The 19,420-nt window shown below is 33.5% G+C and overlaps 1 long non-coding RNA gene across 1 annotated transcript in view; it reads right to left on the minus strand.

Moving 5' to 3' along the window:
• The window catches only part of LOC116540869, a 15,965-nt gene extending 704 nt beyond the window's left edge, over positions 1 to 15,261 (minus strand). The window contains exons 1-3 of the long non-coding RNA XR_004264619.1: positions 15,248 to 15,261; positions 11,266 to 11,267; positions 10,309 to 10,318 (exon numbers count right to left, since the gene is read on the minus strand). This is a non-coding gene — a long non-coding RNA (uncharacterized LOC116540869). The remainder of the gene's footprint in view (positions 1 to 10,308; positions 10,319 to 11,265; positions 11,268 to 15,247) is intronic.
• Positions 15,262 to 19,420: the final 4,159 nt, after the last annotated feature.

The following is a 19,420-nucleotide window of genomic DNA, read 5'->3' on the forward strand; positions in this document are numbered from 1 at the left end:
GGGAGAGAATCTTCACAATCTTCACATCTGGCAAAATAATAGTATCCATAATCTACAAGGAACACAGAAATATCAGCAAGAACAAAACAAACAATCTCATCAATAAGTGGGCTAAGGACATGAATAAACAATTCTCAAAAGAAGATATACAAATGACCAAAAAACACATGAAAAAATGCTCAACATCTCTAACAATCAGATAAATGCAAATCAAAAGCACATTGCAATACCAACTTACTCCTTCAAGAATGGCTATAACCACCAGTATTACTAAAAACTTGATGGCTTCAGCAGAACAGTCCATTTAGGAGACTATTAAGCTATTTAGAGGTGTTTTTTTCATTAATTGCTTTTGAAATCTACTGAATACAACTAACAAGGAATGTGAAGGGCCTCTTCAAGGAGAATTACAAACCTCTGCTCAAAGAAATACGACAGGACACAAACAGATGAAAAAACATTCCATGCTCGTGGTTAGGAAGAATTAGTATCATGAAAATGGCCATACTGCCCAAAGTAATTTATAGATTCAATGCTATCCCCATCAAGCTACCATTGACTTTCTTCACAGAATTGGAAAAAAAAAAAAACACTTAAATTTCATATGGAACCAGAAAAGAGCCTGCATAGCCAAGACAATCCTAAGGAAAAACAAAAAAACAAAAAATCTGGAGGCATCACGCTAACTGACTGCAAACTATAGTACAAGGATACAGTAATCAAAACAGCATGGTACTGATACCAAAACAGAGATATAGACCAATGGAACAGAACAGAAACCTCAGAAATAATGCCACACATCTGTAACCATCTGATCTTTGACAAACCAGACAAAAACAAGCAATGAGGAAAGGATTCCCTATTTAATAAATGGTGTTGGGAAAACTAGCTAGCCATATGCAGAAAGCTGAAACTGGATCCCTTCCTTACACCTTATAGAAAAATTAACTCAAGATGGAGTAAAGATTTAACATAAGACCTAAAACCAGAAAAACCCTAGAAGAAAACCTAGGCAATACCATTCAGGACATAGGCATGGGCAAGGACTTCATCACTAAAACACCAAAAGCAATGACAACAAAAGCCAAAATAGACAAATGGGATCTAATTAAACTGAAGAGCTTCTGCACAGCAAAATAAACTATCATCAGAGTGAACAGGCAACCTACAGAATGGGAGAAAAAATTTGCAATCTACCATCTGACAAAGGGCTAATATCCAGAATCTACAAAGAAGTAGAACAAATTTACAAGAAAAAAAAAACAACCTCATCAAAAAGTGGGTGCAGGATATGAACAGACACTTTTCAAAAGAAGACATTTATGCAGCCAACAAACATATGAGAAAATGCTGATCATCACTGGTAATTAGAGAAATGCAAATTAATACCACAATGACATACCATCTCATGCCAGTTAGAATGGCAATCATTAAAAAATCAGGAGACAACAGATGTTGGAAAGGATGTGGAGAAATAGGAATGCTTTTACACTGTTGGTGGGAGTGTAAATTCGTTCAACCATTGTGAAAGACAGTGTGACAATTCCTCAAGGATTTAGAACTAGAAATACCATTTGACACAGTAATTCCATTACTGGGTATATACCCAAAGGATTATAAATCATTCTATTATAAAGACACATGCACCCATATGTTTGTTACAGCACTCTTCACAATAGAAAAGACTTGGAACCAACTCAAATGCCCATCAATGATAGACTGGCTAAAGAAAATGTGGCACATGTACACCATGGAATACTATGCATCCATAAAAAAGAATGAGTTCATGTCCTTTGCAAGGACATGGATGAATCTGGAAACCATCATTCTTAGCAAGCTAACACAAGAACAAAAAACCAAACATCACATGTTCTCACTCATAAGTGGGAGTTGAACAGTGAGAACATATGGATACAGGGAGGGGAACATCACACACCGGGACCTGTTGGGGGTTGGGGGTCTAGGGGAGGGATAGCATTAGGAGAAATACCTAATGTAGATGATGGGGTGACAGATGCAGCAAACTACCATGGCACATGTATACCTATGTAGCAAACCTGCACGTTCCGCACATGTACCCCAGAACTTAGTATAATAAAAAAGAAAAAGAAAAGAAAAGAAAAAAAGTATAATTGTGGTACAAGGAAAGCAGATCTCCAGGCTCTTTCCCCTTAGTTTATTTTGGTTTAATTCTATACCGGAGACTTGAATAGGATTTGTGAACATGATGATGAAAAGAAAAACAGAGGAGATTATTTGTGTATCCTCATTCCTGAATAATCTTGCAGTTACCTTTTAAAGAAGCAGACATTAACTCAGCAACATAACACTGTAGCTATAAACGCTAAGTGTTATAAAGGAGATTGGAGTGGGGTGGGTGGAGTAGGATGGAAAAAGCATGTAGACTTCCGAGAAGAGGCTAAAGATTCTGCCCTGTAATACCAAAAATGAGTTGCAAGATAATGTGGTGAAGTTAGGCCATCTTGATTTGATATAAAAATCTTTTAGATCGTTTAAAAATGAGAATCTAGGCTAATTAATGTTGATTTTACAATAGAACATGAGTTAATTCTGCAACTGTCTGGGGGGTAACTTTGCGGTTTCCAGTCCATTTAGAGCTATATCAAGAAAAGCTGAAAAGTAGGCACTTTTAGTTAATCATAGATTTATTGGATGTAGCAATTATTATCATAATATTTAATCTCTGTTATTTGAAAGTGGAAATGAACTCTTTTCCCCATCTTAACTGTCATTTAATAAACTCAAGATGATCAACACTGGAAATGACCCTATAACACATACCAAAAAAAATCTAAAGCTGTAAGACATTTTTGAAGATCCATATCTCTTAAACTTTTTAGATTTGTCTTGGGAAAGAATTTATAAAAGTGTAACTAGTATTAGTGCAGTCTTGGGTTCCCTGTTCTGCATAATTGCCCCCTTTCTCAGGTATGCCCTAAAAGCATAAATTTTAAAATAATCTCTTTAGAGATTAGATTATCAGTGAATAGTGTGTAAGGGGACTAGGGGTCGGGGGTGGGGGTAGTTGAGCACAGGACACTGACATAGTAGAGCATGGATTTTTAACAGTCAATAGCCAAATAGAATTTCAATCTAGAACATTTTTAACCCCTCAGAATGAGTGAAACAACTTCTATTATTTGGTATATCTGGTGCTACACTCTTCAAAGTCTTTTCTTTTCATCCAGGTGACTTTTTGTTTTTCTTGGTTGGGGTGGAAGGTTGTATAGTAAACTTCACTGTCACTAGTAAAGCACTTGTCCAAAATGTTTAAAGTACTGGAAAAGGGATAATTCAGCACTTTTTCTGTTACAACACTAAAGTCTTAATTTATCTTCAGAGTCTTAGGTACTGTAAGTTTTAGGACGATTATTAAAAAATATAAAACATACTATATAATATGGGGTCAGATCATATAGCATAAATAGTTCTTATTTTTAAGAAAGACAATAACGTTTTGTACCTTTCTAGCAATTCCAAGTGATTGCCTCATTTTCTCCATTGTATTAAGCATTTCAAGCTTAAGAATTTGGAATTTGAAAGAAGATGAGGGGGAACATTCCCCAAAATAAAAAATTGTTTCAGACCATTTTAGGAAAACAAATCACTAGGAAAATGGGTAGGGATTCTCTCTCCCTTTAAGTCTTCAGGGAATGAGCAGTATTTAGAATCTTTGGCTGAATTCAAGCCTTTTTTACTTTGCAAATTTTTAATATTAATTCACTGACATGCTTTTTACACCAGGGGATTGAAAATGGATCTTAACATTTTTAAGTTGAGGAAGGGTATATTTCTAAGATGAGGGGGGGATGATGAACTAGGTTAGTATTAATAGTATTAGTAAGTTTAAGGAATTTTAGTATGTAATAGCAAAGTGTTTGATTAAAAGTCTAATCCTATATTGCTAGTCAAAATTAGTTACATTCTGATTTAAGAAAGATAATAGTCATTGGATATTGATATGCTGTGCTGTCACAAAACCAGACTGGGATAGAAACCTTTATCTGACTCCCACATGTTGCTCGTTCTGATGGGATGTATACTTCACAGCAGCTTATTGTTGCTTTGAAAAAAATGTATAAACTATACATTTGGAGTGTTTGCATATAATTCTTCATAACCTCCACTTTAAGCTGTGAGACATTGGTATTTTATCAGTCCACACTTTTTAATAAAAGTAATGTTCTTAGGAATCCAGCTTGTACACGCTGTTTAAAAACCCTCAGGGACAGTTTACACGCACTTGTCACTCAATTCAGGTACTTTGATGCTATTCTTAAACCTAACAGTGACTTGTATTTTTCTGTTTTGCATTTATTTCGACATGTTGGTAGCACATCTGATGAATGTCAACTTAAAAAACTCATTTCAAGTATCCAGGTATAACTCAGCAAAATAGATTTTAAAGCTGCATATAATTCTCCAGCACACAGAGCTTCACACTCTCATAGAGGCATTCTATATATTCAGTTATTACTACTGAGCAGATAATATAGGGGTTCCTGTGAATAGTGTATTTTAAAAAGTGCATAAATGTATAGGCAGCACACTACACACACAGACACACACGCACACACACACACACACAAACATGCACAGTTAAACTATGTATTTTTAAATGCCACTAATAGCCAGCACAACTAAAACAAAAGAAGACATTACTAACCACTTTGTGAGCTGTAACAGACACAGTTCCTTCTTGATGTGGCTCTTACTTCTTCATGATAATTACTACTATAGTCAAACACTGGTTCTCGGGTGTCTGACCTCTACATTCTAGTTAATGCAATGTCTTTAGAGAATTTTGTGCACTGGCCACTGAGATGGAACCATTGGGCCAAGAGTGCTTTGAGTTTATTAGTAGTTATTCTGCCAAAGTTAGTGTTGTAACTTGAGTATGTAAAATGTCAAAAAAAAAATAGCAGAGGTCTAGATCTGCATATTAGCAGACAGTTTTGTCAGTGTATTTTGTAGCCTTGCAGTTCTCAGTGAAAAGCTTCTTCTGATGTGAAGTTCTAATTCCAGTGTTTTAGTCCTTTGCATATTTAATGTTTAGTCTTGTCTCTTAAAAATTTGCTTTTGTTTTCTGCAGTACTTACTACCTCTGGTCAACAAAATAGATTATTCCTCTGCTTTAATATTTGATATATTACATCTAAAATAAATTCTTGCCACACACAAAACCCATAATAGCCTTTGGAAACATGGAAAATGGGATCTTTCAGATTTCTAGAAGCTCAAGTGTCATACAACAAAACAGGAACCCCTTTTACTCTTATGGACCTCATTTCAATACACTGTTTACAGTTTGATGGAATCGTATAATTTTTCTCTTTTACCATAGTTCATATTTATTTACACATTTTTTTGTATTGTATGATTTGAACTTTTTGTTCCTTGTTATGATCAATGTTCATATATTAGAGTACTTATGATGACAAATTAGGTTTTTTGGTTTGATTGCACTACATTAAATGTTTTTAATGTAGCTCTGATTGTTGCCTGGACTAAAACTGTGTCTTAATGTATGTGATGAGTACTTAAAATGCTAATCCATGTGGTTCCCCCCTGCTTTTTTGTTGCATTGTATGTCAAAAGCGCTAGTTCTTTCATGCATGTGTAAGATTTAATGGTGCCATTGTATTATTTGACCATGACATTTTGGAGAGACAGTCCTAGCTGTGATGTTGTTTATGGTAGTTCTCACTGGATGCTAGATTTTCAAAACCACCATTCTTCTAATAAATTTTGTTGTGAAATGAAAGAATGGCCATAACCAAAAAATAATAATAGATGTTAGCATGGATGTAGTCAAAATGGAATACTTTCCCACTGTTGTTGGGATTGTAAACTAGTACAACCCTATCTAAAACAGTGTGGGGAGTTCTTAAAGAACTAAAAGTAGAACTACCATTTGATCCAGCAACCCCACTACTAGGTATCTACCCAGAGGAAAAGAAGTCATTATACCAAAAGGCTACTTGCACACACATGTTTATAGTAGCAAAATTCCCAATTGCAAAAAAATTTGCAGCCCAAATGCCCATCAGTTAACAAATGAAGAAACAAAATATGGAGACACACACACACACACACACACACACACACACACACACACACACACCATGGCATACTACTCAGCCATAAAAAGGAAAAAAATAATGGCATTTGTAGCAACTTGAATAGAATTGGAGAGAATTATTCTATGTGAAGTAACACAGGAATGGAAAACAAAACATTGTATGTTCTCACTCATAAGTGGGAACTAAGCTGTGAAGACACAAAGGCTTAAGAATGATACAATTGACTTTGTGGACTCAAAAAAAAGGGTGGGAGTGGAGTGAGGGATAAAAGACTACACATTAGATACACTGTAGACTGTACCACAATCTGACAAATTACCACTAAAGAGCTAAAGAACTTATTCAAGTTATGTATATACATATGAAACTGTTAATAACCTAGAGAAAATGAAAATGACAAATCAATATCTGTTATCTATAGAAAGACAAAAGTCATTAACAAAATACTGTATACCCAAACCAGAAATAAATAAAAAGGATTATACATCACGAACAGGTAAGATTTATTTTAAATTTAAATGTCTTTTTAAAGTTCCAAAATTATTAATGTAATGCACCATATCAATAGAATAAAGTATCAAAACAACATGTTATATCAATAGACTCAGACTACACATTTTACAAATTTCAACAATACTATGTGATAAAAAATACTCAACAAACTAAGAATAGAAGGTAATTTCTTTAACCTGATAAAATTCCTTATAAAAAATCTACAACAAAAATATTTAACGATAAGAGATTGAATGCCATCCCTCTAAAATCAGAAGTAAGGCAAGACTGTCCATTCTTTCCACCTCTATTCAACATTTCACTGGAGATTCTGGTAGGGCAGTTAGATGAGCAAATAAAATAAAGGGCATCCAGATTGGAAAGAAATAATTTAAAGTGTTTCTATTTGCAGATGACATTATCTTACATAAAGGGAATTCTAAGTTATCTACTAAGAATTACTAGAACTAATAAACAACTTTTTAAGGTGTATGAGTATGAGATTTATAGCAATGAATAATACAAAAGTAAATTAAGAAAATAATTATTTAACACTAGAATAAAAATAAAATACGTAGGAGTAAATTTAATAAAAGAAGTTCAAAACTTGTTCCGTGAAAACTACAAAAAACAAATAAAGGAAGATCTAAATAAATGGAAATAACTCATGTTAATGTGAGAAACTTAATGCTATTAAAATGATAACATTTCCCCAGATTATCTTCAGATTCAATGCAACCCTTATCACAGTTTTTACTGCACTCTTTTCAGAAATTATCAAGCTGATCTTAAAATTCATATGGAATTGCAAGGAACATAGGATAGCAAAAGTGATATTGATAAAAAGCAGAACAAATTTTGAGGACTTACAGGTTATGATTTTAAAACTTACAGCAAAGCTACATTAATCAAAAGAGCGAGGTACCTTCATAAGTAAAGACACATAGATCAATGGAAAATAATTAAATAACCAGAAATTGATTTTGAACATGAGTGAAAATTGAATGCAGAAAGAATTATCTTTTCAACAAAAGCTGCTGGTACAACTAGTTATCCATATGCAAAATTAAGAACTGGGACTCATGCTTCAAACCATACATAAAAATTTACTAAAGATGGATGAAACATGTAAATACAAGGTCTAAAGATATACAACTCCAGGAGAAAAACATAGATGTTAATATTCCAGGTCGTGGACTATGCAAGTTTCTTATATGTGACACCAAAAGCACAAGTAACAACAACAAAAAAATACATACGACATCATCAAAATTAGAATTTTATGCTTCAGCATTCACTATTAAGAAAATTAAAAGACAATCCTAAAGTGGGAGAAAAAATTTGCATATCATATATCTGAAAAGGTAATTAACAAATATTTCTTCAAAGAAAATCTACAAATGGACAATAAGCACATAAATCATGTTTAACATAATTGGCTATCAGGAAAATGCATATCTAACCCACAATGAAATGCAACCTACTAAGGTGGATTTAATCAAAACACAGATAACATATATTGATAACAATATGGTGAAATTTCTAGCAGGAATGTTGATAATAAAGCCACTTTGAAAAAGACCTGGCATTTTCTAAAAATATTTCACAAAATTTCCATATGGCCCAGCAATTCCATTCCTAGGTATATACCCAACAGAAATGGAAAACATGCATCTGAACAAAAACTTGTCCACGAATGCCTGAAGCATTATTCATAATAGTCAAAGAAGAAACATGCTAAATGTCCATCAACTAATAAATGGATGAACAAATTGTGGTGTATCTACATCATGTTGAATATACAGACATTAAAAAGAATAAAATATAGATACATCCTACGGCATAGACGAACCTCAAAAATACTATGCTAAGTGAAAGAAGACATTCATCAATTACCACATACTGTATAATTCCATTTATACAACATGTCCAAAGTAAGCAAATTTATAGAGACAGACATTAGATTAGTATTTGGCTAGGTGTTGGGAGAATAGGGGAAAAAGGTCAAAGGCTAAGGGGTGTGGAAATGCTTTTTTGGGTGATTAAAATGTTCTAAAATCAATAATGGCTGTTCAATTCTATGAATACACTAAGAGCCAATTAATTGTGTACTTTACATGTGTGAATTTTTATGGCATGTGGATTTCTTTTTTTTTAAAAATGCTGTTTTCTATTCTTTTTATTACTAATATTAAACATGTTACAAAGAAGAGAAACTCATTCTCAGTTCTCCAACAGCTCTCATCCCCCTCTCTTGTCCATACAACTCCTGGCCCATTTCCCCAGAGCCAGTTCAGTACTGAGCCTGGTCATTAGCATTTTCACAGAAAACGGTCAGTGCCAGGGATGCAGGGGAGGATGGTTGGAAGATGGTGATAGTACTGTTCCAGGTTCCACCGAAAGACAGGCCCTGTGCAGTTTCACATAATTCAAATGAAAGCGCTGGTGACCTCACAATGACATGATCTAACTAAAATGGGCTGAAGAAGAGATAGGTGGGGTCAAACCAGCAGAGGGTTTATAAGGCATTTTACAGGCCTGTGTCAGAACCAGAATAATCAACACCAGGAGAAGAACGTGGAGGACCAGGGAGACAGTCTTATGGAAAGTTCATAATTCTCCCATGTTGGGAGGTAGAAACGTCTAGAGTGTAACAAGTACCTCACTCACTTTGGCAGAAAAACTTATTCTAGTATTGGGAAGTCACAAAAATACCACAGACACAGAAAAGCTACAAGGGCATGCACAGTTTCACAAAGTACAGTGATCACAGACCATAGTGGTGGGGATCATACTACTGACAGAGAAACTACAAAATCCAAAAGTAGCAGGTGGATTTTTAATAAATGTGTTTGAAAAATCTGTTCTCTGTAAAATTATCTTGTGGTTGTCATCATAATATTCTTATACAAACAAAGAGGGTTTCCAAACGTCATTACAAATCATTGTGCAGAAGCCAAATTATTTATAGTGAATTAGAATAAATAGAGAATAAATAAATAAATATTTGACACCATTCTGATTAGTGTGAATAGTCACAATAAATTCTATGAAGCAGAACACAATATCAACTTTTTGTAGTCAGTGGCCAGATCATACTGTTATGACCCAAGCCTCTTCCTTTTCTTGACTTCTGTTGCTTTAGTCAGTAAAACAGTTTGCCTACACCTCTATGTTTTCATATATGAATCATATATGGTTTTTGCTGTGTGTGTGTTTCCTTTTCTCAATGTAATCAGCATATTGTCTTGCCTGGGGGATTAGCTATCTCTGAAATACAATTTTTGTTCCATTTTAATAGTATCCTCAGTAGTTATGCATTATGTTTTCATCCTGAAGTAACACACAAATTTCTTATAAATTGGAATTTAATTGGATTCCAGCATGCTTCACTATTTTTAAGGCAAATCTTACAGGTCACAGCTAGGTTTTTAGAGGATTACTTTTAGGTACATCTTTAAATAAAATCAAAACCAAAATTCTTGCATCTGTGATACACACACACACACACACACACACACACACACACACACACACAATGCTCATAAAAGGTGTTTCCTTTTTGCCTGTTTTTGAGAAGTAACAAAAAAGTATTTATAAATAACCGTCAAAATTTTAACTTCCATAAAGCCTTTAATTAATATCACACTGATGTTCTCCTGAACTAACCATCATGAAAAAATTTTCCCTATTGGCAGATTATACTTTCTACCTGTAGATCTCTACAGATATAACATCTGAGCCAAACCTTTATTTAACCCTAAACATTTAACAAATAAAACTTTTAAATAACCCTACCAGTCAGCCAAAGTGAAAACCATTAAAACTTTTATATTTATATAAACATAAAAGATAGAACACTTACTTCCATTGTAAAAATAGTTTGCAAGAATAAAGGATATCAAAGATTCAAATTAAAATATATTTAGTGGTATGGTTGTCAATATAATCAAAGTGGAATTGTCATGAAGCATAATACCCTTAAGGAGTTCCTAACTTCTGTTCATGGTTTATGGTTACTGTTCATAAGCAGTAATAGTTTATTCCTTCAAGAATAAATTAAAAAATGAAGACAACAAATCAACTTTGAAGGTCAAATTTAAATCTAACTGCCTTAAAATAATTTCTAAGACGTGTTATTGTCCATTTTGTGAAGCTCTGCTGGCTTGACTTCCAAACCTTTCAAAGTACAACATAATATGGTCACTAGTTACAATGGTATAAAAGTCTCATAATAGTGGAATTACATGATGCCAATTAGTTTGGAATCTCACTGTACGGTGGTCAAGTAATGTTGAGGTTCTTGAAAAGAAAAAAAGAGGGGATATAGAGAATGATCTAAGACCTAATGAAAAATAATTCTTGACTAATACTTTCAATATTCAGCAAACATATATTTAATATTTTATTTAAAATTAAGAATAGAATCTAACATCATAATGCATTTCTTACTGTAAATTAGTCAATAAAATATAAATGTTCCTTTAATTAAATATGGATATAATTTCAAATTTTCATAAGGAAAATCTGGTGACATAATAGGAGCAAATAATAAAGACATAATTATTTTATATTTTAGCTGAATTCATCTAAGCTTTTGAATTAATCCTTTGGGCCCATTATATTATACATAAATCTTATGCTGATTAGAAAATGACCAGATATTAACTCCTCGTTACATAGATTTTTTGCAAATGTTTTCCTCTATTATTAAGAGTAAATATGCAAAATATATAAGAACTTCCTACAACAAACAAAATAACCTGATTAAAAATGGGAAAAGGACTTGAATAAACATTTCCCCAAAGCAGACATGGCAATGGTCACTAGGTATACACAAAAAAATGATCAACATCATTACTCATTAGGGAAATGCAGATCAAAGCCACAGTGAGATATCACCTCACAGTAGGTATAAAAGTATTTGTTGTTATTTTTAAAAAATGATTTGGGAAAGCACCTTAAAACAATTAATTTATGGTAATAGAATTTGCAGATAATCCTTCGCTATAAAGGCCAGACAATATTGGCTATCAACCAGGTATTACTATGTTCTGGACATTGGATATATCTAATATGACAAAATTAAATATAGGTAGAAAAAGTGCAAGCACACAAATACATATCTGGAGAAATGTGCCTTAATGATACTTTTTCATGTATGAATACATTTTTATATGTGCATTTATATGACAATTCTTTTTTTTATTGAATTTTAGGTTTTGGGGTTACACGTGAAGAACATGCAAGATTGTTGCATAGGTACACACGTGGCAGTGTGATTTGCTGCCTTCCCCCCCTCACTTATATCTGGCATTTCTCCCCATGCCATCCCCCCCCAACTCCCAAGCCCCCCATCCCTCCCCTATTTCCCTCCAACAGACCCCAGTGTGTAGTGCTCCCCTCCCTGTGTCCATGTGTTCTCGTTGTTCAACACCCGCCTATGAGTGAGAACATGTGGTGTTTGATTTTCTGCTCCTGTGTCAGTTTGCTGAGAATGATGGCTTCCAGGTTCATCCATGTCCCTACAAAGGACATGAACTCATCGTTTTTGATGGCTGCGTAATGTTCCATGGTGTATATGTGCCACATTTTCCTGGTCCAGTCTATCATCGATGGGCATTTGGGTTGGTTCCAGGTCTTTGCTATTGTAAACTGTGCTGCAATAAACATTCGTGTGCATGTGTTCTTATAGTTGAATGATTTATAATCCTTTGGATATATACCCAGTAGTGGGATTGCTGGGTCAAATGGAATTTCTATTTCTAGGTCCTTGAGGAATTGCCACACTGTCTTCCACAATGGTTGAACTAATTTACACTCCCACCAACAGTGTAAAAGTGTTCCTATTTCTCCACATCCTCTCCAGCATCTGTTTTCTCCAGATTTTTTAATGATCGCCATTCTAACTGGCATGAGATGGTATCTCAATGTAGTTTTGATTTGCATTTCTCTGATGACCAGTGATGATGAGCATTTTTTCATATGTTTCTTGGCCTCATGTATGTCTTCTTTTGTAAAGTATCTGTTCATATCCTTTGCCCACTTTTGAATGGACTTGTTTGTTTTTTTTTCTTGTAGATCCGTTTTAGTTCTTTGTAAATTCTGGATATCAGCCCTTTGTCAGATGGGTAAACTGCAAAAATTTTTTCCCATTCTGTTGGTTGCCGATTCACTCTAATGACTGTTTCTTTTGCTGTGCAGAAGCTGTGGAGTTTGATTAGGTCCCATTTGTCTATTTTGGCTTTTGTTGCCAATGCTTTTGGTGTTTCGGCCATGAAGTCCTTGCCTACACCTATGTCCTGAATGGTTTTGCCTAGATTTTCTTCTATGGTTTTTATGGTGTTAGGTCTTACGTTTAAGTCTTTAATCCATCTGGAGTTAATTTTAGGGTAAAGTGTCAGGAAGGGGTCCAGTTTCTGCTTTCTGCACATGGCTAGCCAGTTTTCCCAACACCATTTATTAAACAGGGAATAATTTCCCCTATTGCTTGTTTTTGTCAGGTTTGTCAAAGATCGGATGGTTGTAGATGTGTTGTGTTGCCTCCTAGGCCTCTGTTCTGTTCCATTGGTCTATATCACTGTTTTGGTACCAGTACCATGCTGCTTTGATTATTGTAGCCTTGTAGTATAGTTTGAAGTCCAGTAGTGTGATGCCTCCCGCTTTGTTCTTTTTGCTTAGAATTGACTTCGCTATGCAGGTTCTCATAAAATGATTCCATCATTCTCATATGGAATCTTTTGATTCCATATGAAGTTTAAGGTGGTTTTTTCCAGTTCTATGAAGAAGGTCATTGGTATATATGCATTTATATGCCAATTATTCTTTTTAAAATTTTTTTATTTTAAGTTCTGTGATACATGTGCAGGATGTGCAGGTTTGGTACACAGGTAAACATGTGCCATAATGGTTTGCTGCATCTATCAAACCATCAAAACTACCCCCAGTACAATTGGACTAAATAGAATAACCTAGTTTCCAAAAAGCTGATGTAATATTAGCATCTAGTGATGAAGTCAGAGAAGAGATGACACCACACATTTCACACAGGCAGGTCATACTTATTTATTACGGCAAGCACCAAGTCTCATTAGATATTTTATTCTTTGAACATAATACAGTGTTTAGCACATAAGAGATGCCCAATAACAATTAGATTGATGAAAAAAAGATTACTGGATATGAGAAATCATAAAAGAAAATATAGAGACAATTTAGCGAGAGAAGGCATGGAAATAGGCCTATCCACAGTGACAAATTTAGTTATATTTCAATATGCATTATTCTTTTTTTTCTGAGAAATACAAATACCACTTTTATCTGAACACATGACATCCCAAAATAAAGACTATATTTCTGTGCCTCCCTTACAGGTAAGCAGGCATATGAACAGATTTTTGAAAAGGTGATTGACCAGAATTGTATTTATAACTACTGGAAATTTTCCATGAAACTCAGGGGTGACCTTCTCTTTTTCTTTTTTACAGATGGCTGGAATATTGACCTAGTAAATGAAGCCGGGACAGCCATTATTTGCCTTAAAGTAGAATCTGTGTCCTAGAATCGCACTAAAACCATTTAGAAGGAGCCTTTATACCTATAAATCAAAGAATTTCTAGACTATCCCTAAATGCATATCTCTGGATTTTGTTTATATGAGACAACGTTATTTTGCGTTATTTGAAATAAGATTTGATTGCGTTTTCTGTTACAAGAACTGAATTATATCAAGGCAGATATCCTCAAGTATTTTATAGTTAATTATGCAGAAATTAGAAAAGATATTTTCTATCTAGCTATAGGGGTAGATTTTGTATCAGTGGGTGGAAGCTATATGGAAACATGTTTGACTGACAGTAACAACTTTCTTACACTTAGTGTCATCTTAATAATAAAGGAATAGATATTTGCCCATGTTAGTGGCTGTTTAATATAAATTAACCCTTCTCTTGACTAAGACTAGAGAAGGTGTCCGTAGTATTATAAAACAACTAATTAGAAACAATACAGAGTATTGAATAATATAGAATAACTGTGGTAGATACCTATGGGACTAAGATCTGAGAAAACATGGAAACTCATGAGTATGAATCCAGTATTTAGGAAAGCTATTTCTTAAGAGGAACCTGCTGGCTCTGGAAGATGCTTTAAAATACAAACAAAATAAAATAGGTGCTGAGAATTATACGAGGCTTAAGGACAAAAATTGGAGTTAAGTGTTGTTAAGAAGGAAGCACCGTGATGAAACTTTCACCCTTTGGAATGGCAAACTAAAGAGCTACATTCTAAGAATAGGACACCGGAAATGTCTTTCCTCTCAGTAGTGGTAGCATAGTATCAACTTATCTCTACATTTATAACTGAATTTAGGTAACTGGAGGTTACCAGTGCCCCCAAACATTTGATAAAATAAAAAGCCAATCTCTTCAGAAGAAAAAAACCTTTTTGTCCTGAAATCAATGTTATTATTGCTTTCCACACAAAATAGCCTAAACTAAATCAAAAGAAATCAGTGACACAATGAAACAAGAAAACAACACTAGCTAGAAACAAAAGAAAATGTTAGACTTTAGAAAGAGATGCATAGGAGTAAAAATAATTGTATTATAAGGCACAGACTTAAACTACACATAATTTTTCAAATATAGAACGTATAAAAAATCAAGTTGCAAATGTGCAAGTACAAAAGTGTAGTTGAAAAGAATCTAGAACTGAAGTACAACATAAATTAACAATTTAGTGGATGTTTTAAGTTTAGATTAGATACAAGAGAAGATATATTTAGTGAAATGGAAGATAAGTAAGAAAATTGGACATAATAAAGCACAGAAGAACAAATAAGGTTAGAGACAGAGTGGATATAGCAAAAAAGTCTAATATATATGTATTTGGAATTCCAGCAGAAAAGAATAGAAAAAAATGGAACATCACTAAAAATTATCAAACCTTAAAGAACTCTAGAGTCTTCTGAAGGTTTACAAATTTCAAGGGAAGGCTTTGATGGTAAATTGTAGTTAATTCTGGTCAATATTAGCTTTTAGGGGAGTAGCAGCTACCTACCCTCCATCCTTTAGCTCCATGACAGGTAGCTGTGCACATGTTTCTGGAGCAGTTTGACACATCTTGAGGTAAATAAGGTGATCAAAAAACCCCATTTCTACAAATATGAGAGGTTCCTGTTCTGATCGCTGATTACTGCTTTTGTATCAAAGATGTGCAGACAGAGGCCTTGGCCATTGTTTTAGCAATGTTTTGGCCAACCTCTGTTGTTGCAAGCCACATCCCCTCTGGGTAAAGTGACTTCCAGGAAATTTGAAGGGACAGTTCTTTCATTTCCCACCTTCATTTTTCTTTTTTTCCCCTTTCAGGAGTAATACATTGAAGATCAGGATATTCAAAAGCAACCATATGTACAGGGGAAGTTAGAAAGTCACCTTGAATGCCCAGGGTAAAATGTAAGCTCTGAAAAACCTAAGACCTTAAGCTTACACTTCAGATTGATCTTTGGCAAAGAAACAGTCTACAAATAAAAAAACACATTCCCCACAGCAAAAGCAAACTCTGGGGGAGGGAATAAATGGAATTCTTGAGTTACCATATCATCGGATTAAAATGTCCAGTATTGAACAAAATCTCACAAGCAAACAAAGAAACAATACGATATGACACATCCAAAGAATAAAAGAAGATAATAAACCAATAGAAACATCCCCTACAAAACGACTCAATGGCATATCTACTAAACAGACATATTAAAACAATTGTCCTAAAGATATTCAAGTAAATAAAGATATGATGAAAGTAAAGAAAATGATGTATAAACAAAATGGAAACAGCAACAGAGAGATAGAAAACCTTTAAAAAAAACAAAAAGAAATTCTAAAGGTAAAAAGTATAATAAATGAAATGAGAGATTCACTAGAGGGATTTGAAGCCAGATTGGAACCCGTAAAAGAAAGAATCAGTGGACTTGTGAGAAAAAGGAAAGTAGTTCGAGGAAAATAATGGAAGAAGACTGATGAAAAGTAAACAGGACCTAACACATCTGTGTATTTCTAAGACATCATCAAGCAAATCAATATATGCATTGTGCAGTTCACAGAGAAAAAAAAGAAGAGAGAAAATTTGAAGAAATATGGCAAAAAACTTCCCAAATTTGTTTTAAAAATACAATGTGGATATAAACATCTAAGCAGCTCAAAAAATGCCAAGTAAGTTGAACTTGCAGAGATCCACATTGAGACACCTTATAATCAAATTATATTGAAAGTCAAACATAAAGAATTTTGGAAGTAGCAAGAGAGAAGTAACTCATATATGAGGGATCATTGATAAGTTTATCGACAGATTTCACATAAGGAACTTTTAAGTCCAGAAGGCAGTGGGTTTATATATTGAAAGTGCTAAAAAAAAAAGCACCGTGAATGAGAATCCTATTTTTGGCAAGGCTATTCTTCAAAAGTGAGGGAGAAGTTAAGACATTACTAGAAAAACAAAAGCTGAAGTAATTTGTTACCATTAGACCTGCACTGCAGGAAATTCTTAAGGGAGTTCTCCAGGTTGAATGAAAGATATTAGACTTTAGCTTAAAGCTCTATGAATAAATAAATATCTTAATAAATATGAATACAAGGGCAATTATGAAAACTAGGATTATGGGAACAGTGATGTGTAACTTTACTTTTTGTTTTCTAGAAGATTAAAGAAACTAATGAATTAAAAATTATTAGTTTATATTTTGGGATACATGATAAATAAAGATGTAATTTTGTGACACAACAACTGAAAGTAGTGGGGACAGAACTGTAAAGGAGCAGAGTTTATGTATGTTACTGAAGTTTAGTTGGTATAAATTCAAATTATAGTGTTATAACTTTAGAATAAAAACACAATTCAAAAATAGGGAAAGGATGTAAATAGATATTTCTCCACAGTAGATATACATAGGGCCAATAAGCACCTGAAAAAGTGCTCAACATCAGTAATAATTAGGAAAATACAAATCGAAACTACAAAGGGATAACAATTATCACCTGTAAGGATAGCTACTATCAAAATAAGAAAACAAGAACAAAAATAGGAAGCACTGGTGAGATTGTGAAGAAATTAAAAACCTTGTACGTAGTGAAAATGTAAAGTGGTAAAATTGCTGTGCAAAACAGGATGGTCATTTCTCAAAAAAAAATTAATCATAGAATTATCATATGATCCAATAATTCTATGTTTGGGTATATGATCAAAATAATTGAAAGCAGAATTTTGAAGAGATTCTTGTACACCTGTGTTAATAGCAGAATTATTTACAATAGCTAAACTGTGGAAGCAAATCATGTGTTCATTGACAAACGAATATATAAGCAAAATGTGTTATATACATACAATGAAATAATATTCAGACTTAGAAAAGAAGGAAATTCTGACATTCGGCTAAAGCATGGATGAACTTTGAAGATATAATACTAAGTGAACTAAGCCAGTCATTAAAATAGCCATATGATGTATGCTTTCACTTACATGAAATACTTAGTGTAGTAAAAATCATAGAGACAAAAAGTGGAATTGTGGTTTCCAGGGGCTTATGGCAAAGAGAAAGGAAGTTATTTTTAATGGGTATAGAATTTTGGAAAACAAAAAAGCTCTGGAGATGCATGGTGGAGATGGTTACATAATGCACTGAACCTTACAGTTAAAATGTTTCAATTGGTAAATTTATTATGCATATTTTAGCATAATTAAAAATCTTTAAAGATAAAAAGGCACAACTAGAAATAAAAAGCTGAAAAATATTTGCAATTTACATTACAGTTAGCTGCTGTGCCAAATACAGAAAAATTTACTAAACTTTGAATTATCAAAAGACAAGCAAGCCAATAGAAAAATTGGAAAACATATATGAATCAGTGCTTTGCAGATGAAGACATTAAAATGTATTTTAATCACATAGGATTAGGTTGATGGCTACACTACAAGCCCAGACTTCACAACTACACAATATATCTATACAACAAACTCTGCTTGTACCCGATGAATATATACAAATAAAAATTTTAGAAAACAATAAAGAAAAATAAATATATAAATAAAAGATAAACAGAAAATTATATTCAACCGAACTAATAATCAGATAAAAGCAAATTAAAAGTACCATGTGGAGGATTCTGGAAACATGATGAACATACAGCATAATTTTTTCATCTCTCTAAATAAATAATGAAAAAGAAACCAACTTCGGGCACTCACAGATATAACTGAATCCACTGAAGCCAGAAACATCAAGATAGATATAACTTAAGGTGTTTCAGGAATATGGTGTTTTGTTTACTATCAATACTTTACATATTTGTTAGAATTAGTTCACTGAAAATTAGCAAGTCTTAAAAGGATAAAAATTCCCCTCCATTATGATCTTTCTTGATCATAATTTCTCTTTATGCATATTACCACATAGGCAGTATTTTAAACTTTAAGCAGTGTCTGTGCATATGTATTATATAAGTACATACATTTATACGTACATACCCACTGTGGCAAGATATCAGCAGTAATGACATAAATGCTAAATCTTCCTGAATACTCACATAAAAAGAATCAGAACCACTAGGTAACAAAATCTCATGGACAATGTTTAAAATAAAATGAGGTTACATTTTATCTGTACAAACTCTAAAATACAAGCAGGTAAGAATAAGCTAACATCTGCCAAAAGAGCTGCATGAACTTAATGTGTGGGATAAAGCAGAGGAAATAAATGGGTATCTAATGGACTTTGGTACTGAAACTTAAAAAAACCAACAAGAGTACTATAGAAATAATGGGATTCCAAT

Source organism: Sapajus apella, unplaced genomic scaffold, assembly GCF_009761245.1.
Source record: "Sapajus apella isolate SASKATOON/1434 unplaced genomic scaffold, GSC_monkey_1.0 scaffold145, whole genome shotgun sequence".
Taxonomy (NCBI): domain Eukaryota; kingdom Metazoa; phylum Chordata; class Mammalia; order Primates; family Cebidae; genus Sapajus; species Sapajus apella.